Raw genomic sequence first — 27870 nt, 5'->3', positions numbered from 1 at the left:
GGGGAAAATATGCTCTCTGATTATTGATGGGGGTAGTTGCACTAATGTTGCTAGCCAAAGATTGATTGAAAAACTTGCTTTGAAAACTTCCTCTCACCCTAGGCCTTACAAACTACAATGGTTGAGTGAGAATGGGAAGCTAGTTGTAGATAGACAAGTTTCGATATGCTTCTCCATCGGAAAATATGTTGATGAGATACTGTTTGATGTAGTCCCTATGGCGGCTACCATCTCTACTTGGAAGGCCTTGGTAGTATGATAGGGATGTTGTCCACAATGGTGTCACAAACAAATTTTCATTTGTACATAAAGGTCAAAAGGTTACCCTTAAACCTTTGTCTCTAAGTGAGGTTTGTGAGGATCAAATAAAAATGAGAGTGAAAATAGAACAAGAGAGAATAGAAGAGAAAAACAAAATTGATGAAAAGAGAGAGAAACATGAAAGGAGAGAAAAGAAAGAAAAGAGTGGAGATAAAAAAGAGTGAAACTGAAGAAAAAAAAGATGAAAATCAAGAGAGAAAAATGCAGAGCTTGTTCATGAGAGAAAAGACATGAAGAGAGTTATGTTAGCTAGGCAACCTATGTATTTACTAATGCCTCATGATTATTGTTTGTCTTCTATTGCTAGTTCTTTGCCTATAGGTGTGGAAGAATTATTGAAGGAGTTTGGAGATGTCTTTCCTAAAGACACCCCTCATAGGTTACCTCCTTTGAGAGGGATAGAACACCAAATTGATCTATTCCGGGAGTGTCCTTACCAAATAAACCAGCATATAGAAGCATTCCGAAAGAGACAAAAGAGATCCAAAGGCAAGTGGAGAGCTTGATGGAAAAAGGTTGGGTGAAAGAAAGCTTGAGTCCATATGCTATGCCCATTATCTTGGTGCCAAAGAAGGATGGAACTTGGAGAATGTGCACAGATTGTAGAGCCATCAACAACATCACTGTAAGGTATAGACATCTTATCCCTAGACTTGATGACATGTTAGATGAGTTGCATGGTTCTAGTTATTTCTCCTAAATTGATTTGAAAAGTGGTTACCATCAAATTAGAATTAGAGAAGCCAACTTCTATGTGGACACAAATGATAAGAACGACATAAGTCTAATACCCATTGCTCAAAATGTTGTTGTGGTTGTTCACCAACAACCTTAACCAAATCATTTTTTGATGATGAATCATTTTGAACCACAACATCAACATAATCTTTCTTTGCTTTCTTTAGACAATATTTCTCCTAATGACCAGGTTCTTTGCAATAATTATAGATGCCATTTGGATCAACCTTGTTGTTCTTACTACATTTACCTTTCTTCTTCTTCTATCATTTAGTAGAATTAGTCATTGATAATCTAGACGTAGAGGCTTCATCACCATTGCTAGATGCTTTTAGTCGAAGCCCTATGGAATAGAGATTGGACTTGACTTCTTCAAATGTAATGGAGTCCTTGCCAACACTAACAGAACTCACAAAATTCTCATAGGAAGGAGGGAGAGAGGCTAACTAAATCATTTGAAGTGACTAAAATACCACAAGAAGGGGGGTTGAATTGGGGTTTTGAAAACTTTTAAGCTTCCTTTTTAAACAAAAAGGTTTCTAATGATAGTTCAAAATGAAGAATCGTTTTGAGCTCAGAATAGAAATTCAAGTTGCTAAGAATGAAAATGCAAAATTCATCTGGGAAAAGTTCTTTTTGCAGTTTAAAGCTTTTTGTTTTAAAGATAGTGTTTAACTTAAAGCCTTTTGATAAAAAAAAAGTTCACTTTAGTTGTTAAGATGAAAGGTTAAAAAATTTAATGTCATGATTAAAAGTAGTTTTCCAGATTTATGAAAAACAAAGTCAAGAGGGATTCCACTCAGGAATTTAATCTCACACATCTATCTAAGATTATTATAAGCTTTGTAAGCACAAATCAGAAGTAGGTCGCTCTAACAGAGAGGGCTGAAGCTGAAACACAAATTTCTCACTCAAAGATCTTGCATATAGTGGTTGTTCAGTGACATCTAAGGGTTTTTTAAAACAATTTTTCAAATAAGCACTTGGTGTAAAATGATGTTAGAAAAAGATAATATGAATACTTAATAAAATAATATGGAGAGAAGTATAACAACTTGGATTATATCGGTTCGCTCAACTTGACCTACGTCTAGTTCTCCTTTACTCACTGGTAAAGGGTTCCACTAATCAATAACTAATTACATATAAGTATTCTAATCCGCAACTCCTGAATTTACAAGTATTCTTAACACCACTTATAGAATCTTCCTAGACTCTCCCTGAATCTAAGAACCCAAGTATTTTGAACACTAAGTCACTCCTGTCACAAACGAATGCTTGATTGGATACAAATATTCTTAACAATTAAGGACAAATACAAACTTTTTTTCTTTGCAAAGGATAATAACAATGTAAAACTTGTTGTGTGAATAACAGAGTTTCTCTTTGAATATTTCTCTCTCTCTTGTTTTTTCTCGTCTTTTCTTGTCCTTTGCTTCATTGAGGGAGACATCCTTTTATATACTTTAGTGAGATGTCTGTCGCAAAATTTGTGTCGTTATCTTGATTGGATTGTTGTCTCACATAGAGTTATTGGTCGATGTATCAAGCTCTGAATGGCAAGGATTTATATGAAGTACAAACAGCACCATGTACTTTTTGTCCGCTCTGAAAGCGACCTTCAAGATAATATTCCATGGAAGCCTTCTATTCTCTTCTATATTGTCTTTTTCTTAAATTCAAATGTAAGAAAAGAAAATAGAATGTGAATAAAAAAGTACATGAGCACTTTCCTTTTTTGTGATATAGTCTTTGAGACTGAACGCACAAGTTTACCTTATGACAATGTGTTATATTGTTATACACAAGAGTGGATGCTTACTGAATATATTATGTTGGATGCTAGCTTAAAATAAAGCATACTTTCTATAAATATAGACTATATTCCTTTAACATAATAATCTTTTCCACTTGTCAAAAATTCATTAGAATATCAATAATTTATACTTATGTTATACATCAAAATCTCGGTTAGATGAGATGCATGGTCGTCCAGACCTAACATTACAACTGTTATGAAGTGACAACTAACATAACCATTATGAGGAACCTTTCTGATGGACATTTTGAAGAACCATCAGAATAACTATTCTGATGTTTACTGAGAATGAATTCATACTTGATGAATTCCTTTGATGAAGTTTAGATTGATCTTCTATTATGAGGTAGCACAACTTCATCACTCTTAACACTTCTTCACAACTTCAAGCATTCTGAAGTTGATTACTTCAGAAAGACTTAATAGAAGTTTAGTTATTGGTGTGTTAGTACTTCTCATCAGTGCTTCTTATAGACAACTTTATCATTCAAATATCTTGCATCTTCTTATGCAGTTAGTTCTTACTTTCTAATGTGCCTCTAGTGATTGTAGCAGCATGTGGAAAGTGAAGAAATGACAAAATTTAGTATTCTGATATTGTCCAAGTGATGCATTTTGAGTCTTTCTGAATCATTCTGATGTTCAAAAACTTAGAGTCAAGCTCTTCATCATTTTGATGTAGACTTTGCATAACTTCATTCTGAATTAGGATGCTCTTCATGTAGCCTTTGATGAGTCTTCTATTTAAGGCCTTGATGTTCAGTATCTTTCTAGGAACTAAGTACTTAGAGGGAAGCAAACTTCGTCATTCTAATGGGCTTCAAGAATTCTTCTATGTTCTTAATTCTAATAGTTGTTCTTTGAACCTTTCTGAGCACCTCAGAATGAAAGAACATATCTTCTTCTTAAAGAAATAAACATTGAAACACTCAAGCAGAATGTTAGTCATCACTTAAACCCATCACCCTTTCAATTTGCATTGCTAATGGTTTGTCATAATTAAAGCTAGGGGAGTGGATTGAATAATCTCCTTTTTTTTATGATGACAAACCCTTGGGAGCAAATTCAAAAGGTGATAGTATCATTTTGAGATTTTTAGTTTTTAGCTCCGAATGGGAGTATGCATCAGTTCTATTTCATTTTATTAAAGGGAGGCTCCCCCTCAATTCATGCATTATAAGTTATAACAGTTAAATCACAACATAATGCAAAAGTGAAACAAATAGAAAATTGGAAGGATAATCATTCGATACCAAGATCAGTTTCATTAATAAGTTGGGATCATTACAAAATACATAAAAAGGATATAAATAAAACATAATATGATCCTACAAAAACTGATCCCATTTCCTACTTAATCTCTCCTAACTTTCCCCCCTTTGTCATCAAGCAAAAAGTAGAAGGAAGGAATAAAGATGACAAATCATTCAGGCTTGGTAGGAGATAAGTTTTTTGATGAGGAAGATGAGGACCATGGTGGTAGATCTTAGAGGTGGTGGTGGCTTATGTTGCATAACTGCATCTTTAAGAATCAAGGCAGGTTTTGCCTTGTCTGAAATCCACTCCTCAAGTTTGAGGAATCTCTCAAAGAACTCATTCATGGTCCTCTAAAGTTGATCAATGTTGCTAAACAACAACTTTTGGTTAGAATGAATCTTCCTGACTTGTTTCTACAAAGAAGTCAGTCTGGATTCTATTGACCTAGAAAAAGGTTTAGCAACAACAATAGGTGGAGTTGGAATGTGAACATGGGGAACATCCTCCTGAACCCTATAAGGTTTTGCAGAAATTGACTTTGTAGGAACTGGAGGGAAATGGATAAAGAATGTAGAAGGTTCACCTAGAATAAGGCCTAAGCCATAAGCAATCTTGATTGAGGTGTCAAAAAGGGGAGAGCTGAAGAGATTCCCAAGATTTTCAGTGATGAAAACTAAATCCTTCATAGACCCAATAGGGGTCCTCTCACCAACCTCTACTTTTGGTGCATTATGAACAATATCCACGACCTTACACTCGTGTTTCAAACACGTTTAACACATTGCGCTACAATTTAACACTTTAGGTTCATAACTAGGAATCCTACACTTTCCCTTTAACACTGCGCATAAACATTTTTCTCAAGGTAAACATTGGTTGGGTTATTGTATAATTCACAACTCACAACACAAGTATTTTCACATCAAGTGTTAACTACACACTTATTCACAACTAAATCTCATGTTCACAATTTCACATCTCATAATGTCACAATCCACCATCACATGTTTACTGTTGGACAAGTGGCCTCAGATATCTTAAGAAGGGGGGGGGGGTTGAATTAAGATATTACAAACTATTTCCCCAATTAAAATTCTATTTCACTTTCTATTCAAGTTACAAATTCCCTTAATAATGAAATTCTTAAATATTAATTCAAATAGAACAATCTGAATATAAATATAAAACAATATTAAATAAAAGAGTTTAAGGGAAGAGAAAGTGCAAACTTAGATTTATACTGGTTCGACCACACCCTTGTGCCTACGTCCAGTCCCCAAGCAACCCGCTTGAGAGTTCCACTATCTTGTAAAATCCTTTTACAAGTTCTAAATACACAAGGACAATCCTTCCTTTGTGTTTAGAATTCTTTTACAACAAGAGACCCTCGGTCTCTTAATCCCTTAGAGAATTAGAAAGAGAAGAAGAATGAATCTCTCTTGAAAGAGATAGATTTTACAATCTGAGCACTCAAATGATTCCTTAATGAATTGCAATTGAATTGACCAAGGAATTCTTAAGAGGATAAAATGATTTTGCTCTTTGAGAGAATAAACACTTGTTGTTCTGAAAAACTCTGAGCAAATTTGTGTTCTAAGTCACATATATATAGACCATTGGTGGTCATGTAAAAAACCTTTTGAGAAGTTGTGACTCTTAGAAACATTTTTCTGAAAATCTTGTCAGGTAATCGATTATAGGATTTGTGTAATCGATTACAGCTTTTAAAATTTGAATTAAAACGTTTATTAACTGCTGGTAATCGATTACCAATATTATTGAATCGATTACACAGTCTAAAATTTGAATTCAAATATTTAGTAGCTGTTGTAAAGCATTTTTGGCCACTGGTAATCGATTACTTGGTCAAACCTTTTGCTATATCAATTAGGAATTCCCTTCCTAAAATACTAGTGATCATCTTGATGTTGTGGCTTGTAATCTTGAATCATTGTCTTGAATTTAAACTTGAAAAGCCCATTTGCATCATTTGCATCAAATCATCATGATCATCATCAAAACATCAAAGGCATTTGCTTCTACAATCTCCCCCTTTTTAATGATGACAATATAAGTCCTAAAATCAAGATTCAAGCAAGCAATGTATATATATAAAATTTGCATTCACTCCCCTATGTTTGGGAATTGATGATCACTTGATTTCTAAGCCTTTTCTAAGCCTTTCTACACCCCATTTTTCTCCCCCTTTGGTAACATCAAAAAGCCAAAGAACTTGGGAATCAAACCAGATATAAAATGAAGTGGAAATAGATCAATATCAAGGTATAAGGCATAACCAATCAAACTCACAAAGAAGACATAACCAAACCAGAATCCAAACAGTTTAAAATCCAAACCACATAGTATCAAAACACAAAAGTCTGAAATCCAAATACTACAAGATAAATAAAGTACTGAACATAATAATCTAAGTAGCATAGCCAAAATACACGGCTTATAAGAGACATAAAATTAGAAACTAAATTCTAAGAAGGTGGAGGTGGTGGTGGAAGATCGAAACTCTGACGAATGTAACCCACATCCTCTTCAAGCTGTGTGAGGCGAATATCCATGCCAGCAAAATGTGTATCCAATGAGTCAAAACGTTCACCAACATAAGAACGAAGACCTTGTAATTCGGTAAGGACTTCATTCATGAGTGCTGAATCATCTCGCTGAGGAGGAGGTGAAGGAGTACGCTCATCTTGAGGAGGGAGTGCATCTTTCTTCAGCCATTGACCATTTCGATCCTTACAGTATCCAAAGGAAGTCACTGCACCAGCACCAATTGCAAAGGAACACTTGACTTGAACAAATGGTTCATCATCAAGTGGAATTTGAAAATGACGCAGAAACAAAGTTATCAATTGTGGGTAAGGGAGAGGTGCATTGGGCCGTAATGCCTTATGCATTCGGTACCGAACCAAGTGGGCCCAGTCGATCTGACGACCGGTAAGAAAAACCCACATCAGAATCAAATCCTCCTCAGAGGCTTGTGCTAAATTTGAAGACCGGGGAAGCAAAATTCTCACAATTATATAGTGCATGATGCGATTATCAAAAGTTAATGATCCGGCCAGCAATCTACCGGTCATTTCAGCCTGGTCATTGCAGACCATATGACGAGCATCATGACTAGAATAATCAAATTTCCAGTCATCAACAATGGTTCCCTCAAAAGGTGCACCTTGACTGGGTAAATGAGTTAAAGAAAAGAATAATGACTGATCAATGATCATAGGAATACCATGCACCTCAGAGGAAATAATGTCATCCTGAATTTTCAAATTGCAGTAGAAGACCTTTACAAGTTCAGGATAATGTGGCAATTTTAATGACATGAAATCAACAAGGCTAGAATTTTGAAACACTTGATAGCAATCAAAGGTTTCATCATTAAAGAAATCTACGTCTAGGTACTTAGGGTCTAAGATGATCCTAGAAGAAAATTGAGAAAGGTACCGTAGATGCTGATCATCGGATGAAAACAATGTGGATGATCTTGGAGATGACAGAGAGGGATGAATAGGTGTTGTGGGTGCTTCGGATGGTCCGTGGCGGCGATGGGCAGCAGCAGTGGCGGTGGAGGATGATCCCTTTCTCTTCTTCGATGGCTCTGCCATTTGATGAAGTTTTAGTGGATTTTAATCGGTGGAAGTGAAAGAGGAGTGAAAAAGAGGAAGATTGGGCTTTACGGGACGTGATTTGGTGAAGATTTGAGTAAGATACGAAGGTTGGAAGATTTAGGGATGGAGGAGGCGTGAGGGGAGGCCTTGGCTGCGCAGCAACACTGATTTCGTGAGTATTTATAGACGAGGATGAGTTGTAATCGATTACAAGGCTTGGTAATCGATTACAGGAGTAATAAGCCTTCTGGTAATCGATTACTGGATGTTGTAATCGATTACAGGCTTCCTGTTCTTGTGTAATCGATTACACTGGATGATAATCGATTACCAGAGCATAAAATAGGCTAGTTTCTTAAAAAAATATCTATGTCTATGCTAAATACATCTAATATGATTAATCATCACTAATAATGCACTTAATTCAATCATTCAACTATAAAACACACAGGAATACATAAATTCTATCATAATAAGAATTTAAATAAAATCAATCAAAGTAACATATAAACAATCATTCATAAGAGTAAATTAATCAATCAATCCTTATTTTTCTAAATCACTAACATCTAAGAGGCCTAATTCCCTTCTAATAGACAAGAATGCTTCTTTGGGGAGAGGTTTTGTGAAAATATCAGCAAGTTGATTCTTAGTATCAACAAACTCTAATACACAATCTCCCTTTAGGACATGATCTCTAAGAAAATGGTGCCTAATTTCTATATGTTTAGTTCTAGAGTGTTGAATTGGATTCTTGGAGAGATTAATTGCACTTGTATTATCACATCTAATAGGTATATGGTCAAGAAGAATTCCATAATCAGAAAGTTGTTGCTTCATCCATAAGATTTGTGCACAACAACTGCCGGCAGAAATATATTCCGCTTCTGCAGTGGATAAAGCAACACTATTTTGTTTCTTACTGTGCCAAGAAACTAGAGCAGATCCAATGAATTGACAAGTTCCACTAGTGCTCTTTCTATCTGTTTTAGAACCGGCAAAGTCTGAATCAGAATATCCAATTAAGGTGCATGTAGAATTTCTAGGATACCATAAACCTATGTTTGTAGTGCCTACCAAATATCTAATGATTCTTTTAACAACACTAAGATGTGATTGTTTAGGATTTGATTGAAATCTAGCACACATACACACACTAAACATTATATCAGGCCTACTAGCAGATAAATAAAGAAGTGATCCAATCATACCTTGATATTGCTTAACATCTATTGACTGATCGGTTTCATCTTTATCTAGATAGCAAGTAGTGCTCATTGGTGTAGCCATGTGCTTAGCATTTTCCATGTCGAATTTGTGGATTAACTCTTTGCAATACTTGGATTGATTGACAAAGATACCATCCTTAGTTTGTTTAATTTGTAATCCAAGAAAGAAGTTAAGTTCTCCCATCATCGACATTTCACACTCACTTTGCATGTCATGGGAGAATTCCTTGCACAACAATTCGTTAGTGGATCCAAAAATAATGTCATCAACATAAATTTGAACTAATAAAATATCATGTGATTTTCTCTTTATAAAAAGAGTAGTATCCACTTTTCCTCTAGAAAAGTCCTTTTCTAAAAGGAACTTACTTAGACGCTCATACCAAGCCCTAGGGGCTTGTTTCAAGCCATATAAAGCCTTTTTCAATTTATAAACATGATTTGGTTTATCTAATATTTCAAAACCTGGTGGTTGTTCAACATATACTTCTTCTTGAATTAAGCCATTCAGAAAAGCACTTTTAACATCCATTTGATAAAGCTTAAAATTCATTATGGATGCATATGCTAAGAGCATTCTAATGGCTTCTAATATAGCAACTGGAGCATATGTTTCCTCATAATCTATACCTTCTTCTTGATTATATCCTTTTGCAACTAATCTATCCTTATTTCTAATGATTATTCCATGTTCATCTAACTTATTTCTAAATACCCATTTTGTTCCTATGATGGGATAATTTTTAGGTTTCTCTACAAGTTCCCACACATTGTTTCTTTCAAATTGATTCAGTTCTTCTTGCATGGCAATAATCCAGTTATCATCTACTATGGCTTCTTTTATATTTTTAGGTTCAATCATAGATACAAAAGCCATATTATTGCATAAATCTTTAAGAGAATGTCTAGTTGTTACCCCTTTTGAGATATCACCAATAATGTTGTCAAGGGGATGATCTTTTGAAGCTTTCCATTCTTTTGGAAGTTCATCATTGGATTTGACTTCTTCTGGAGGATCTTCATTGCTTCCTTTACCTTTTCCTTTAGAATCTTGTCCATGAATATACATTTGTTCTAAAGATTCTGCAATATCATCTAGCATATTCTTTCTTGAAAAGATAGCATTAGATTCATCAAAGGTAACATGAATGGATTCCTCAATATTCATAGTTCTTTTATTATATATCCTATATGCTTTGCTTTGTAATGAATATCCAAGAAAGATGCCTTCATCAGATTTTGCATCAAATTTTCCTAGATTATCTTTACCATTATTAAGCACAAAGCATTTGCAACCAAAAACATGTAGATGTGAAATGTTGGGTTTTCTACCATTATATAACTCATATGGGGTTTTCTTTAAAATGGGTCTTATTAAGGCCCTATTCATGATGTAACATGCAGTATTGTCCGCTTCAGCCCAAAAATATTTTGGAAGAAAAGTATCATTTAATAAAGTTCTAGCAATTTCTTCCAATGACCTATTTTTCCTCTCAACAACTCCATTTTGTTGAGGGGTTCTAGGTGCAGAAAAATTGTGTTCAATACCATGTTCTTCACAAAATGATTCAAAATCTTTGTTTTCAAACTCACCCCCATGATCACTTCTAATGGATGCAATCTTAAGATTTTTCTTGTTTTGTATAACTTTAGCAAGTTTTCTAAATGCTTGGAATGCATCACTTTTATGAGTAATAAATAATGTCCAAGTATATCTAGAGAAATCATCAACTATAACAAGGGCATAGTAATTTCCTCCAAAACTCATGGTTCTAGAAGGACCAAATAAATCCATATGCAATAATTGTAAGGGTTGAGTGGTTGAAACAATATTTTTAGGTTTGAATGAGACTCTAGTTTGTTTGCCCTTTTGACATGCATCACATAGTTTATCTTTTTCAAATTTCAATTTAGGCAAACCAACTACTAAATCTTTTGAAATTAATTTGTTTAAGTGATCCATGTTTATGTGAGCAATTCTTTTATGCCATAACCATGGATCATCATCTTTGCTAAGAAAACAATGATTGTTATCTAGTTTTAGGCTTAAGTCTATCATGTATACATTGTTGACTCTATGTCCTACATGCTTTATATTAATGTTATGCTTATGTTCTATAAGACATTTTTGAGAATCAAATGATACTAGATAGCCTTTGTCACATAATTGACTAACACTAAGCAGGCTGTGCTTAAGACCTTCAACAAGTAGAACATTTTCAATGGAGTTTGAAGAATTTGTACCTATTTTACCAACTCCAAGGACTCTACCTTTGTTGTTGTCACCATATGTTACATGCCCGCTTTTCTTTGGAGAGATATGTGTAATCTTTGATGCATCTCCAGTCATATGTTTTGAGCATCCGCTATCTATGTACCACTCCTTCCTCAAAGACACCTACATAATCAAGTTTTTGACTTAGGTACCCAAACTTTATTGGGTCCTTGTGTGTTAGTGTAAACTGAGGATCCTTTTGGGACCCATATCATTTTAATGTTACTATAGTTTTTCTTAAAGTAGCAAGTAGATATGCCATGCCCTTTTCTTCCATAGTAAAAACATGTGATAGAACTAGAATTATATTTTTGTGTGGAAGTAGAGAAGTTTTTATGAAATTTTTGTTGTTTTTCAGATTTATATCCTAGTCCAGCCTTATTGGAGACATATCTTTGTTTTCCTAATATGACATCTAAATTATTTTTACTATAAGAAAATTTTGCAAGTGAGTTTTTCAACTCTTTAATTTCTTTTTCATATTTTTCACAACAACTACAAGAATCTGACATTTTCTTGTCAGAAATAGTAGAGATATGAACTTTTTCATTTGATTTAGAAATTGAGACTTCATTTCTAAGATGATCTAATTCTTTGTTTAATTTAGAAATTTCATTTTCTAAATTTGAAATTGTTTTCTTAGAAGATGAAACTAACTTTGCAAGTTTAATTGACTCTTTATGCAGATCAGCAAATGCATCTTGCAATTCATCAAAAGAAATAGATAAGTTATTTGAAGATGTTACCTCTTCATCACTTTCATAACTTTTAGCCATAAGGCAGAGGTTTATCTCTTCATTTTTTGAATCTTCAGAAGATTCCATATCGTTTTCATCCCATGTGATGTATGCTTTCTTCAATTTCTTTTCACTAAGATTTTTCTTTTCAGACTTCTCCATCTTTTTCTTGAAGATGGGACAATCAACCCTCAGATATCCAGGTTGATTGCACTCAAAGCATTTTAGAGTAGAGGATGAAGTTTCTGTCCTTCTTTTAGATTTAAAATTGGGTCGCCTTTGATTTCCTCTTACTTTAAGAAACTTGTTGAATCTTTTTACAAAAAGGCTTAGATCATCATCTTCATCTAGATCATTTTCCTTATCACTTTCTTCTTGGATTGAAGATGAGGCTTTAAGAGCAATTCCTTTCTTTTTCTTGTCATTTTCTTCATGTTGGCGTAATCTCAATAATCCCATCTCGTGTTCCTATAACTTTCCAAATAGAGTGGCAAGAGACATGTTAGATAAATCTCTTGATTCAGTAATGGCTGTTACTTTAGGTTCCCATTCTCTACTTAAACATCTTAACACTTTGTTTATGAGATCCTCATTTTGAAATTCTTTACCTAAGGCTGCAAGATGATTTACTATATGTGTAAATCTCTTTTGCATGTCTTGAATGCTTTCATTTGCATCCATCCTAAAAAGTTCATACTCATGGGTTAGTGTGTTTATCCTAGATCTTTTAACATCTGTAGTTCCTTCATGTGTTAATTGTAGAGTGTCCCACATTTCCTCAGCACTCTTACAATTTGAAACCCTGAAATATTCATCCATTCCCAGGGCAGATGTTATTATGTTTTTGGCTTTTAAATTGTATTGTACTCATCTTTTATCCTCTTCAGACCATCTATCTCTAGGTTTTCTATTGTTATGCTTTCACTTGATGTGCTACCATCTATTGTAATTCTTTCTATTGTGGTGGGTGTATATGGCCCTATTTCTATGGCTTCCCAAATACTTAAGTCTATTGCCTCAATAAAAATTTGCATTCGGGTTTTCCAATAGTGGTAACCCTCTCCATTAAAGATTGGAGGTCTATTGATAGAATTTCCTTCTGGAAATAAGGAGTTTGCTGAGGCCATTTTTCTTGAAGCTTCTAAACTTTATACAAGAATGAAGTTCTGATACCACTTGTTGGACAAGTGGCCTCAGATATCTTAAGAAGGGGGGGGGGGGGTTGAATTAAGATATTACAAACTATTTCCCCAATTAAAATTCTATTTCACTTTCTATTCAAGTTACAAATTCCCTTAATAATGAACTTCTTAAATATTAATTCAAATAGAACAATCTGAATATAAATATAAAACAATAATAAATAAAAGAGTTTAAGGGAAGAGAAAGTGCAAACTCAGATTTATACTGGTTCGGCCACACCCTTGTGCCTACGTCCAGTCCCCAAGCAACCCGCTTGAGAGTTCCACTATCTTGTAAAATCCTTTTACAAGTTCTAAACACACAAGGACAATCCTTCCTTTGTGTTTAGAATTCTTTTACAACAAGAGACCCTCGGTCTCTTAATCCCTTAGAGAATTAGAAAGAGAAGAAGAATGAATCTCTCTTGAAAGAGATAGATTTTACAATCTGAGCACTCAAATGATTCCTTAATGAATTGCAATTGAATTGGCCAAGGAATTCATAAGAGGATAAAATGATTTTGCTCTTTGAGAGAATAAACACTTGTTGTTCTGAAAAACTCTGAGCAAATTCGTGTTCTAAGTCACATATATATAGACCATTGGTGGTCATGTAAAAAACCTTTTGAGAAGTTATGACTCTTAGAAACATTTTTCTGAAAATCTTGTCTGGTAATCAATTACAGGATTTGTGTAATCGATTACAACTTTTAAAATTTGAATTAAAATGTTTATTAACTGCTGGTAATCGATTACCAATATTGTGTGATCGATTACACAGTCTAAAATTTGAATTCAAATATTTAGTAGCTGTTGTAAAGCAGTTTTGGCCACTGGTAATCGATTACATCCTCTGGTAATCGATTACCAGAGAGTAAATCTCTTGAAAAACACTTTTTAACTTAAATTACTTGGCCAAACCTTTTGCTATATCAATTAGGAATTCCCGTCCTAAAATACTAGTGATCATCTTGATGTTGTGGCTTGTAATCTTGAATCATTGTCTTGAATTTAAACTTGAAAAGCCCATTTGCATCATTTGCATCAAATCATCATGATCATCATCAAAACATCAAAGGCATTTGCTTCTACATTTACGTGTATCTCACAAATTAATACATGTTCAACTTTGCACTTATACTTAATATCAATGTCAATATTATATTTTCAAAGCAACATGTTATCCCACAATTCATCACATATTTAATTTATCACTTATACACAATTTCAATCATAATTTCATGATCTCAATATAACTATTTATCACGTTAATCCTATAAAAAACACAAACAAATTATACAAAAATATTTCTCAATCCACGGGGAGTAAAAACCCTCAAACAATTTCACATAATCATACAGGAAGAATTTCAATACAATAAACATCCCAAAATAAATCCCAATTTGATCCCTTAAGAATTCCTACACATGTTCATTCTAACTCCAATTACGATAAACTCATCCCTTACCTCTAAGCGGGCTCACGTGTATTCTGGCAGTGATAGCGACATCTCTAATGGCTCCCTGACATTCCTCAAGCTTTTCATCTGGTTGCTCTGATAAGGTTTCCAAACGTTAGCGAGAAGGAGAAAAGATTGAAGCCTTCATTCCACTGTCCGCGTGCAATGAGTATTTCAATCTCCCCAGACATCATTTTGCAAATCTCAACGGTTAAGACATGTGGAAATGAATTGCAAACCTGGTGTCCAAATTTCACAATGATCCAACGGTTAACAAGTTCAGGATCATAGATTTATTGGGACAGGTTTTGGGTCTCTATGGGAAAGGAGAAAGTTACGATGTGAAGCAAATTTATATCACCTCCGACATTTGTTCACTGTTTCCAATGGTGAGAACGTCCGGAAATGATATTCGAACCTGGTTCTCAAATTTCACAATGATCCAACGGTTAATGAAGCCGAGATCGGCATTTTACTGAGACATGTTTGAATTTATGCGGGAAAAATAGAGGATTTTGAAAGGAGAAGGGAAAACGAAATTGAGAGGAAGAGAAAGCGCAGAGACTATCATCAGTCTAAAAATTGACCTAACATGCCTCTATTTATAGCTAGGTACTCTCAGCCTATTATTTATCCTATTTTCTTTATTTTTATTATTTTATAAAAAGATCTCTATTTTATTTCCTATCAAATGAATAAATAAAATATCTCTTTTTTTCCCTTCAAACTATTATTTTAATTAATAACTTTATTTCTCCTTTTTTATTTAATTATAAAAAATATCTCAACATTTTCTAAAACTGTATTTATTTTTAAACAAAAACCATTTTAATTTATTTACAAAAAATGAGATGTTACAAGGAGCACCATTGGATTTGAAACAACCAAAGACTCACCAAATTTTGAGTGAAACACTTGAGAAAACAAACAAGCATTGAAGACAAATTTGAAGACCTTAATTACTTTGTTAAATTTGTTGTAATAGAACAATTGAGTGTTGAATTTTTTTCCTATTGTAATTCCTTGTATTTGGACATTCTTCAGGGGTGTATTGGGAGTCTCCAAGAGACCACCCAAACCTCTATTTGTGTGTAATAGCTTAGTGTAAACCGTGTAGACTAAGTGAAGAGCTAGTTGGGACCTCTAAAGGGTCATCCAAGTCTTCACATAGGAAACTGTCTAGCTTGCTTTAAATTTCCTTTACCTTCCATTGTCAAATCGCCTAAATAGCTTACTTTTTACCAATTAGTTTTTAAGTCAAGATGAAAGAGAGAAAATAAGAGAGGAAGAAACAAGAAAAATAATGAAAGAAATGAAAAGAGAAAAACATGCCTCCTATAGTAGTCAAGACTCTTGCAAGAGTTTAAGTGAAGAACTTAGCGACTATTATGGAGGGAGGCATAGGTCAAATACTAAACATCACTCCCAAAGAAGAGAAAAGGAAAGAAGGCCTCAAGAGGTTAACATTAGCCTCCCTTATTTCCATGGAAAAGATAATGTTGAGGCCTACCTAGATTGGGAAATGAAGGTTGAACAACTCTTTGCTTGCCATCATATTAGTGAAGAGAGAAAAGTTCCACGGGTTCAGGAGTTGTTTTTACACACAGGGAAGATATTAGCACCCCACGCATCCGTCACAAGGGATGACAACCTTTAATCAAATGTGCAAAATCATGACTTTTATTTTATTTTACTTTCCCCTTTTTTTACGCTTTTTGGTTTTTCTAATGTTTTCCTCAAATAAACGTTGGTGGCGACTTCGTGCATTTTCCTCCCTTGAAAGATGCACCTGTGAGTCTCGCGTCGCCCTCCTACCGAAGGGTAGGTTGTGACAAAGGGTATGCCCTCTATTGGTGGACTTCCCTTATTAGGGAAAGAAGGATTCATGGGGATCCTCCTGTAGAGTATTGGAATGATCTTAAGAGTGGTTGAGAGTCTGCCCACAAGGTCTGGATTGGCTCCCAAAGCTAAGGGCTGTGAGAGAGGAAGAGACTGAAGCTCTGAAAGAGAGCAAAGAGGTACAAGCCCTAAAGGCAGAGCTTGAGAAAGCCCAAGCAGTCAAGGAAAAGTTCAAGTCAACAGCCGTCAAAGTTCAAAAGGAGTATGATGAACTGAAAGACATCAACATGGCCATCGCCGAAGCCTTGGAGTGAGAAACCAAGAGAGCCCAGAAGGAAAAACACGGCTGAAACAAGTTCTGAGGAGCTTTATGGGGCAACAACAGCGAGCTTAAACTCCAAAGAGACGAAAGGGATCAGTCGTGAGTCGAAGGCATGATCTTGAAGGATGAGTTGAAGGCTTGTCTTAGGTCCAAGAAGAGTTTGTCCCAGCAGTTAAGCGAGATGGAAGGAAACATGTTGGCCATCATTGATAAGTACAAAGAAGAGCTAAACCTAGCGGTAACTCATGAGCATAGGCCAGTGGATGAGTACGCCAAGGTATCGGCAGAAAAGGAAGCAAGGGGAAGGGTGATCGATTCATTGCACAGAGAGGCAATGTTGTGGATGGATAGGTTCGCTTTCACCTTGAATGGAAGTCAAGAGCTTCCCTGACTGCTAGCTAAGGCCATAGGAATGGCGAATGTCTACACAGCCCTCGAAGAAATTCACGGGCTCCTCAACTATTGTCATCACATGATTGACCTAATGGTTCACATAATTAGGAGCCGTTAAGGCATTTGTATCGTCGCTTTGATTTTGGCTAGTTGGCCCTTTTTGTTCCTTAAATAAAATGAGGTTGATTTGATCCCTTAAAGGACCTGTGTGAATCCAATGCTTTGACAATTTACCTTTGGCATGCATTCATGTTTAAATTCCTTGTCGTATACTCACCACATTTTGTCTCTTTAGGGAGTAACACCATAACTAAGCGCGCTCCAAGGCACCCATATCGAACCCGTTCTAAATCTAGGGCTGTGGGTGACGTAGAGGAAGCACAAGAATAGATGAAAGCCGACATGTCAGCTCTGAAAGATCAAATGGCCTCCATGATGGAGGCCATGCTAGGTATGAAGAGATTAATAGAGAGTAATGCGGCCACAGCTGCCACCGCCAGCACTGCCACTGAAGCAGACCCGGTCCTTCCAAATCTAGCACATCAGCTCGGCCCGGACATGGTGGGACGAGGGAGAGACACCTTTTGGAATACCAACAGCCCGCGTTTGGGGTACACCTGAAGTGCTTACCCCTACGGACTACCCCTCAACTTTACACCACCTGCCGTACATGAGAACACGGACCATGCCGTTCCCTATACCTTTGAAGGGCAGCCTCCCCAGCCTGTAGGGGGCGCTCGTGAAGAGCCTCGGGAGCATGCCCAAGGGGACGTCAACTCATTGTAGAAGCAAAGCTTCATGGTGAATCAAAGGTGTTTTGATGATAAAAATGATGATAACAAAAGATGATGACAAAGGTGATGACAAAAAGCTCAAAGATCAATCAAAGAACAACTATAGTGAATCAAAGATCAATCAAAGAACAACTCAAGTAAATCAAGAAGAATTCAAGACTCAAGAAGAAAGTTTAGAGTCAAGAATCAAGATTCAAGGTTCAAGATCTCAAGAATCAAGATTCAAGGTTCAAGATCTCAAGAATCAAGATCAAGATTCAAGACTTAAGAGAAGGCTCAATCAAGATAAGTATGAAAAGTTTTTCTCAAAAATTGAATAGCACATGATTTTTCTCAAAACATGTTTACCAAAGAGTTTTTACTCTCTGGTAATCGATTACCAGATTGTTGTAATCGATTACCAGTAGCAAAATGGATTTGAAAAAGTTTTCAAATGAATTTACAACGTTCCAATTGATTTCAAAAAGCTGTAATCGATTACAATGTTTTGGTAATCGATTACCAGTGCCTTTGAACGTTGAAATTCAAATTCAAATGTGAAGAGTCACATCCTTTCACATAAAAACTTTGTGTAATCGATTACCAGTGATTGTTTCTGAATAAAATCAAAAGATGTAACTCTTCAAATGGTTTTTGACTTTTTCAAATTGGTTTTAAGTTTTTCTAAAAAGTTATAACTCTTCTAAATGGTTGTCTTGACTAGACATGAAGAGTCTATAAAAGCAAGGCTTTGTTTTGCATTTTCAATCAATTAATTTCATTCTTTCAATCTTGAACACTTTTTCAATCAATCTTTTACAAGCCCTAAATCTCTTTGAACTTCTTCTTCTTCTTTGTACCAAAAGCTTTCTGAAGTTTTCTGGTTTTCTAAACCTTGAAAACTTGTGCTATTCATTCTTTTCTTCTCTTCTCCCTTTGCCAAAAAGGATTCGCCAAGGACTAACCGCCTGAATTCTTTTTGTGTCTCTCTTCTCCCTTTTCCAAAAGAACAAAGGACTAACCGCCTGAATTCTTTTGTGTCTCCCTTCTCCCTTGTCAAAGAATTCAATAAGACACAGTCTGAGAATTCTTTTGATTCTTCCCTTTCCCTTATACAAAAGTGTTCAAAGGACTAACCGCCTGAGAATTCTTTTGTATCCCCATTCACAAAGTATCAAAGGTTTAACCGCCTGAGATCTTTGTCTTAACACATTTGAGGGTACATCCTTTGTGGTACAAGTAGAGGGTACATCTACTTGGGTTTGACTGAGAACAAGAGAGGGTACATCTCTTGTGGATAAGTTCTAGTGGAGGGTACATCCACTAGGTTCAAAGAGAACAAGGGAGGGTACATCCCTTGTGGATCTTTGTTTGTAAAAGGATTTTTACAAGGTCGAAAGAAATCTTAAGGACCGCAGGTCGCTTGGGGACTGGATGTAGGCACGGGTTGTTGCCGAACCAGTATAAAAACTCTTGTGTGTTTGTCTCCTTCTTCCCTACTCTTTTACTTTCCGCTGTGCATTTAATTTCCGCTTTTACTTTCTGTTAAGTTTCTCTTCTACTCCTTATTCTCTTAATAACATAAGTAAAAGCCATAGAAGAGTAAATTTTTAATTAGTAAAGGTTTAGGAATAATTAATTCAACCCCCCCTTCTTAATTATTCTGAGGCCACTCGATCCAACACTCGTACCCCCCTTTTCCTACTGAGGGACCGACACCCAATGCCTTGCCTCAGCCTAATATCGTGGGAGTCTCTCAACCCCGCCTGATGCAACCACTACTCTTCTCCGTAGGGGGGCCACCTCTGGCAGTGGAAGGAAGAGAAAAGCTCAATCTCATCAAAGAGAGACTGGGAGCTGTTGAAGGGTTCGGTGACTATCCCTTCATCGATATGACAGACTTGTGCTTGGTACCCGATGTCGTCATCCCTCCAAAGTTCAAGGTACCTGACTTTGATAGGTACAAGGGGACCACTTGCCCCAAGAATCATTTAAAGATGTACTGCTGGAAAATGGGGGCATATTCTAGAGACGAGAAGCTATTACTGCACATCTTTCAAGATAGTTTGGCCGGAGCGGTGGTCATCTGGTATACCAACTTGGAAGCATTGCGCATCCGCTTGTGGAAGGACTTGATTACTGCCTTCATTAGGAAGTATCAATATAATACTGATATGGCTCCCGATAGGACTCAATTACAAAACATGTGCAAACGGGAACACGAATCCTTCAAGGAGTAGGCCTAAAGGTGGAGGGATTTGGCGGCTCAAGTGGCACCTCCCATGGTTGAAAGGTAGATGATTACTATGATAGTAGACACTATGCCGGTGTTCTACTACGAGAAGTTGGTGGTTTATATGCCCTCTAGCTTTGCGGATTTAGTGTTCGCAGGCGAGAGGATTGAAGTGGGCTTGAAGAGAGGCAAATTTGACTATGTCTCCCTTGTCGGCACAAGCAATAGAAGGATCGGAGCAGCTGGGGCAAAAAGAAAGGAGGGGGATGCCCATGCCGTCACCTCAACACCCGCTTGGCCAAAGCCTCAGCAGGCCTCGCATGGTATTCATCAGTATGCTCAACACCACCCGAGTTTTTGGCCCGTGCTGGAAACTCTCCCAACACGGCACCCATCTATCAAAGGGCGTTTGCACCATCGCAAAGGGCCCCTACTCAGACTTTGGCTTCGGCACAACCTCGTCCCGCCGATAATGCCCATCCTGGCATGAATTCCAACGTGGGAAGAAACCCTCCGATGAAGGAGCTTCTGGAGTTTGCCCTAATCCCGATGACATATGGAGACCTGTTGCCATCACTGATCGCCAACCAATTGGCAGTGGTAACCCCTGGAAGAATTTATCAGTCCCCCTTCCCAAAGTGGTACAAACCCAACGCGACCTACGCATATCATGGGGGAACACCGAGGCATTTGGCCGAATAATGCATGGCCCTCAAGCACTAGGTCCAAAGATTGATTGAGGCGGGATGGTTGACGTTCCAAGAAGATGGGCCAAATGTGAAGACGAATCCACTGGCTAACCATGGGGGATTGGCTGTGAATGCAATTGAGGCGGGCCGTTTGCAAAGGCCTAAACATTTAAAGGACATCATTACCTCTAGGAGGTTTATTTTTGAAGCCCTGCAAGAGGTAGGCGTGGTCCCTATCGGTGGGCACAAGGGGGATCCTTGTTTGATGCATCTGGGTGCACAACATGATATGGAAACATGCTCAACGGTGGAAGAGCTGCTGTAGTGGATGATAGACCAAGACCGACTCGAGATCGGCAACGAGGATGAGAAAGAGCAACATGTCTGCATGTAGTCAGCAGACAAGGAAAGTCCCAAGAAGCCCAAGCCTTTGGTGATACATTTCACCAGAGATGCTGCTCCCCAAAATCGCCGAGGCCCGTCGACGTTGTCAGGAAGTAAACCGGTCCCCTTCCCCTATAAAAACAGCAAGGCAGTCCCGTGGAGGTACACTCCTCAGAAGCCGAGCGAGAGGAAAGAGAAGGCCACCGGCAATGACTCACTTTCCGCCAAAGTGGCCAATATTATCGGGCTAAGTGGCGTGACCCATAGCGGCCGCATCTTTGCGGCACCTGACCTGTCGGTACAACCCGCGAATGCCAAAGGAAAAGCAAAGATGATCGTGGAAGAGGCCAACGAAGCAGACCCCACCTTGGACGAGGATGTTATAATGGGGAGATTTGCTGAAAAAGGGGAAGGACTCGACAAAAAAGAGGTATCCTTGGAGAAGGCCAACGAGTTCCTCCGTATAATCCAACAGAGTGAGTTCAAGATAATCGAGCAACTCAACAAAACTCTGGCTAGGGTTTCGCTGTTAGAACTACTCATGAGTTCTGAGCCTCATCAAGCATTGCTAGTTAAAGTTTTAAATGAGGCCCATGTGGCCCAAGACATCTCCATAGAAGGCTTCGAGGGGATTACCAACAACATTACAGCCAATAACTACCTTACCTTCGCTGAGGAGGAGATTCCTGTCGAGGGACGAGGACATAATAGGGCTCTGCATGTATCTGTCAAATGCATGGATCACATCTTAGCCAAAGTGCTCATTGATAATGGCTCCAGCCTAAATGTAATGCCCAAAAGCACCTTGGAGAAACTGCCTTTCAATGCCTCCCACTTGAAACCAAGCTCCATGGTGGTCTGGGCTTTTGACAGAAGTCGTTGGGAAGTAAGAGGGGAGATCGATCTCCTAGTTCAGATAGGACCACATACCTGTCAGGTTACTTTTCAAGTAATGGATATTAATCCAGCCTACAGTTGCTAGTTCTGCCGACCATGGATTCACTCAGTGGGAGTCGTCCCCTCAACGCTCCACCAAAAATTGAAATTCATGGTGGAGGGGCACTTAGTCATTGTTTCGAGGGAGGAAGATGTTCTGGTAAGCTGCCTCTCTTTTATGCCATATGTGGAGGCCGTGGAAGAGTCCTTGGAAACAACTTTCTAGTCCTTTGAGGTGATAAGCAACACTTTCATAGAATCCCTCCCGATGCGGCCCCGCATGTGTAACGACCCACTTCGTCGCTACGATATCAACACTCTAATATACGCTAATTTTAATTTTTATAAAAAGAACTCCTTTAATTTGCTTATGAAAATAGAAGTAATTTGGTCACAACATACATTCATCCAACAACACGTCATTACTTAAGTGAATATCCATAATTATATAGAAACAATAATTTGGTACACGTCATACACATAATGAAAATTAAATCTGTTCATAAATATAATTAAAATCTAAAGTTTACATCTTTGATTCAACAAAATAGAACTTGAAAACCAACTTCAGAGGAGTTGATTACAAAACACAACTCCCTCCCAAAATAATGCCAACATCATCATGTCGGCTCGGCGACTCCTCGCCAGAATTTCACTTCCTGCACTCTGCCACTGTCGTTCTGCTCCCACGAACAATGTTCGTGATCATCACAGGTATCAACCACACGATACAAAATTGCAAGGGTGAGTTCATTATAAAAAGAATCAATACCAATTCCAAATAACCACAATTAGCGAGGAACATAGGCAAACATGATGAGCATACACAACATTCATTATTCAACACTCATATCCAACAAATATTCATCATCCACATCCAACAATTACTCATCATCCATCCATGGACCCAATCAAGACTGAACAAAATGATGCATGCACCTGACTCAACACTCAGATGCAATGTGGTACGTACCAACAACAACCAAACCTCAGGAAATAGCCTAAGTGTGTCCGCACGACATTCTCACTTAGGGAGTTGTGTTGAGTTTGTCGAGACCACCCGGTTGTGCACGTAACAGCCCCCCTCCTATAGGTGATCAGCCTGGGAGCCCAAAGGTGTTCCCTACCAAGTGATAACCCCCTAGTACAAAGTCCACTTGGCCACAGTTACTCTATTTCCTGTGTTGTATGAGCTATGATCACGACCAAAAGTAAGTGCCAAAGACCATGGACCAATTAAATCGCCTAAGCATCCCCTCAGAAATGCTTAGATTCTCTAACCATGCTAGTTACCCACGTCTGGGCCATCCGACAAGGTCAGTGCACTCTACCCCCCATGACATACACTCCATACGACGTATGAACGTGGCCAAAAGCTAGTGCCAAAGACCCTGGAAGGTCAGTGCACAGTGCCTCCCACGAACATACACAACATCCAACGTATGAACATGGCCAAAAGCTAGTGCCAAAGACCCTGGAAGGTTAGTGTACAGTGCCCCCCACGAACATACACAACATGCACATGCCAATGCATTTCCAACATCAATCAACATTCCATTTCCATGTCATTCACAACATAAATATCATTTCATCTCAATGACGTTATCAACAACAACAACAACCTCATTTCATATTCACATATTCATCAATAATAACAATTCATGTTGACATGGTCTTTATTAACAACGTCATCTCAAATCAATATCATCATAATTATCATTATCATGACATATCAATTAAAATCCTTCATAGCGACATCAACAACAAATCACATTTCGCACACACACACACACACACACATTTCTTTCATGCCTAAGATTCACACTCACAAGTCTTCAAACAACACAAATCAAACAAACACAACAATATCATTCATCACAATTCATATATATATATATATATATATATATATATATATATATATATATATATATATATATATTGCATCCCATTCGTCAAAAACATAGGTTCTCCTGGAAAAAAAACCAGCATGCATATTAATAACAATTTTATCGCATCCCATTAGTTAAAATGTAATTTTCTTTGAAGAAAAATCAGCATGCAACAGGGACAGGCAGATATCCTCATAGCTAGGTTCTCTGACCCTAGCTATGGTGTTAAAATGGTAAATTTTATAATAAACTCCCTTCACCTATCGTGAGCTACCCCACGGGTTCCTCGTCGCGTCACTTGAAGATTCCTTTTCGTCCTTGCTCGTCGATTCCACGCAAGCCTCTACCATGCCAAAATGAAGGAGACTTAATATGGATTTCAGAAAACAAAGCTAACAACAATGCTCTGGGTCAAACACCTACGTTACTTCTTGAAAGAGCTGAGAGCATTTTGAATTTTACAAAGGGATATCATTTGGAAATTTTGACCACGCCAATGTGACCGGGGTTCAGTGTAGGTTACGAAAATAACATGCATTTCATGAAAGGATAACGTTTACAAAGTCTCTTTCTCTAGGGTTTTTCAAAGGAAACGTAAAACATGCAACGACGGTTCCAAAGTCAGAAAAGATACAAAGACAAGCTGAAACTAACAAGAAACAAGCGTAGAACCATGGTTACCTCAAAGGAAAATGAAAGGTCAGACTAGGGTTTCATTCTCTACCGAAACCGCGAGCCAAGTTGGAAGATTCCGCTTCGGTCGAAGGGTTCCTCTTAGTGTGGGGTTGCAACGGAGAACAACAATGGTTTGTGGTGGCTAATGGTGGCTGTGGGTGATGGAGAAAGTGCTTGGGACGTTAGAAATGATTTTGGAAGAAAGAAAGAAGAAGAAATGGTATTTTTTCCTAAGGTACACGAAAGCAAAGGCTGAAAACGCTCAAGTGAGAAATGGTCTCGGACACGGAAATGTCACGCACACTCCAGAAATCTTCTTGAAGATCCCAATGGTCAGATCATGGACAAGTGTGTTGTGAAGCTGCAGATCAAATATCGAGAAGATCCAACGGTTAACAAAAGCTTGGCAGCATTTTTACCGAGGCAGCTCATGTAGCTTCCTCAAGAAGCTTCATTAAGAGGCTTCCTCAAGAAGCTTCATCGTGGCTTCTTTGAGAAGCTAGATCCTTATCTACCCACACCCCTTTATTAACTAAATTAACCTCCTTGAAAACAATTAAGGATAAAAATAACACAACAAATATAATCAAACATCAAACATAATTACTAATAATATATAGATATATATCAGGGTGTTACGACATGTCTGGCGCGGCAATAAAGGTGGCCCGTGTGATGTTAGGGCACGAATATGAACCCAGAAAGGGCTTGGGAAAGAATAATGATGGCATGGCCAGCTTAGTGGACATTAAGGAAAACTGCGGAAAGTTTGGGCTAGGCTATAAGCCCACGCGGACTGATGTGAGAAGAAGCATCGTAGAAAGAAGGAGCAAGGGCGCAGGCCCGCAACTAAGGACACAAGCGAGGGAGGTCCCTCCTTGCCATATCAGTAAAAGCTTCATGAGTGCGGGCTTGAGACATGAAGAGTAAGTCGCCGTGATATACGATGAGGTCCCTCAAGAACTTTCAGACTGGGTGCGGCCATGCCTTCCTGGTTTTCAATTGGGAAACTGGCAAGTCATGGAACGACCCAAAGTTTCCATGGCGGGCACAATGTAATGCTTTAGTTTTGACCCTACAGCTGGGCCTAGGCTTTAGGGTTCTCTCCTTGTTAAGGTGTTATGTCTTTTGCTATTAAAGAATATAATATAAAGATCTTTCTTTCATCTGTTCCTGCGCCTTCACCCATTCTCATTCATCTGCATGTTTATTTCTGTTGCGTTTAAATGATACAGATCCGATGATGAGTCCTGTGAAGGTACTAATACCGAGGACCCTGCCATCGATTTTGAACGAGAAGCGAATCGGCCTGAGGTTGAAGAAGATGAAGCTATGGAATTCCCCCCTGAGCTAGAAAGGATGGTCGCTCAGGAAGACCGCGAGATGAAGCCGCACCAAGAAGAAACAGAAGTCGTAAACTTAGGTGTTGGAAATGAGAAGAAAGAGGTAAAACTGGGTACGGGCATGACCATACCAATCCAAGATGAATTGGTAGTCTTGCTACGAGACTACCAAGACATCTTCACTTGGTCATACCAAGATATGCCTAGTTTGAACCTCGACATTGTGCAACACCGTTTACCTCTAAAACTCGAGTGTTCCCTGGTCAAGCAAAAGCTATGGAGGATGAAGCCAGAGATGTCCCTAAAGATTAAAGAGAAAGTGGAAAAGCAGTTAGATGCTGGCTTCTTGGCAGTGGCTCAATACCTAGAATGGGTGGCCAACATTGTGCCAGTCCCTAAGAAAGATGGGAAGGTACAAATGTGCGTGGACTATCAGGACCTAAACTGAGCCAGTCCCAAGGATAACTTCCCCTTGCCACACATCAATGTCCTTATGGATAACACAGCCAACTTCGCGTTGTTTTCCTTCATGGATGGGTTCTTGGGTTACAATCAAATAAAGATGGCGCCGGAGGACATGGAGAAGACTATGTTCGTCACCTTGTGGGGGACGTTCTGCTATAAGGTGATGTCCTTTAGGCTCAAGAACGTCGGGGCAACCTATCAATAGGCTATGGTTGCATTGTTCCACGACATGATGCACAAAGAGATTGAGGTCTACGTGGATGACATAATTGCCAAGTCCAAGACTGAGGAAGAACATCTTGTCAACTTGCGGAAGTTGTTCGAGAGACTGCGGAAATACCAGTTAAGATTGAACCCCGCCAAGTGCATCTTCGGGGTCAAGTCGAGAAAATTGCTGGGCTTCGTCGTAAGTCAGAAAGGGATAGAGGTGGACCCCAAAAAGGTAAAAGCCATCCTTGAGATGCCTGAGCCGTGCATAGAGAAACAAGTCCGAGGTTTCTTGGGGCATTTGAACTACATCGCAAGGTTCATATCACAACTTACTGCTACCTGCGAGCCGCTCTTCAAACTCTTGCGCAAGAACAAGTCCGTTTGTTGGAATGATGACTGTCAAGAGGCATTTGGAAGGATTAAACAATGCCTTATGAATCCTCCTGTGCTTATGTTGCCGATCCCGATAGGCCTCTTATCCTGTACATGACAGTGTTGGATAAGTCGATGGGATGCATGCCGGGGCAGCACGACGATTTCGGAAAAAGAGAACGGGCTGTCTATTACTTGAGCAAAAAGTTCACAGCCTGCAAGATGAACTACTCTCTGCTGGAAAGAACATGTTGTGCTTTTGTATGGGCATCCCATCGTCTAAGGTAGTATATGTTGAGCCATACTACTTGGTTGGTATCAAGATGGACCTAGTCAAGTACATTTTTGAGAAGCCAGCTCTTATGGGGCGGATCGCTCGGTGGTAGGTTTTACTATTTGAGTTTGACATCGTCTATGTCACCCAAAAGGTGATAAAGGGAAGTGCCTTGGCAGATTATTTGGCTCAGCAACCTCTCAATGATTACTAGCCCATGCATCCAGAGTTTCCGGATGAAGACATTATGGCCTTGTTAGAAAAGAAGTCAGAGGATAAAGACAGGGATAAATGGATCGTGTGGTTCGACGACGCGTCCAATGCATTAGGCCACAGGGTTGGGGCAGCTTTGGTCTCTCCCGACAATCAATGCATTCCCTTCACGACCAGGTTGGGTTTCGATTGTATGAACAACATGGCTGAATATG

Source organism: Glycine max, chromosome 5 (assembly GCF_000004515.6).
Source record: "Glycine max cultivar Williams 82 chromosome 5, Glycine_max_v4.0, whole genome shotgun sequence".
Lineage (NCBI taxonomy): Eukaryota > Viridiplantae > Streptophyta > Magnoliopsida > Fabales > Fabaceae > Glycine > Glycine max.
This window is presented reverse-complemented; position numbering follows the sequence as displayed.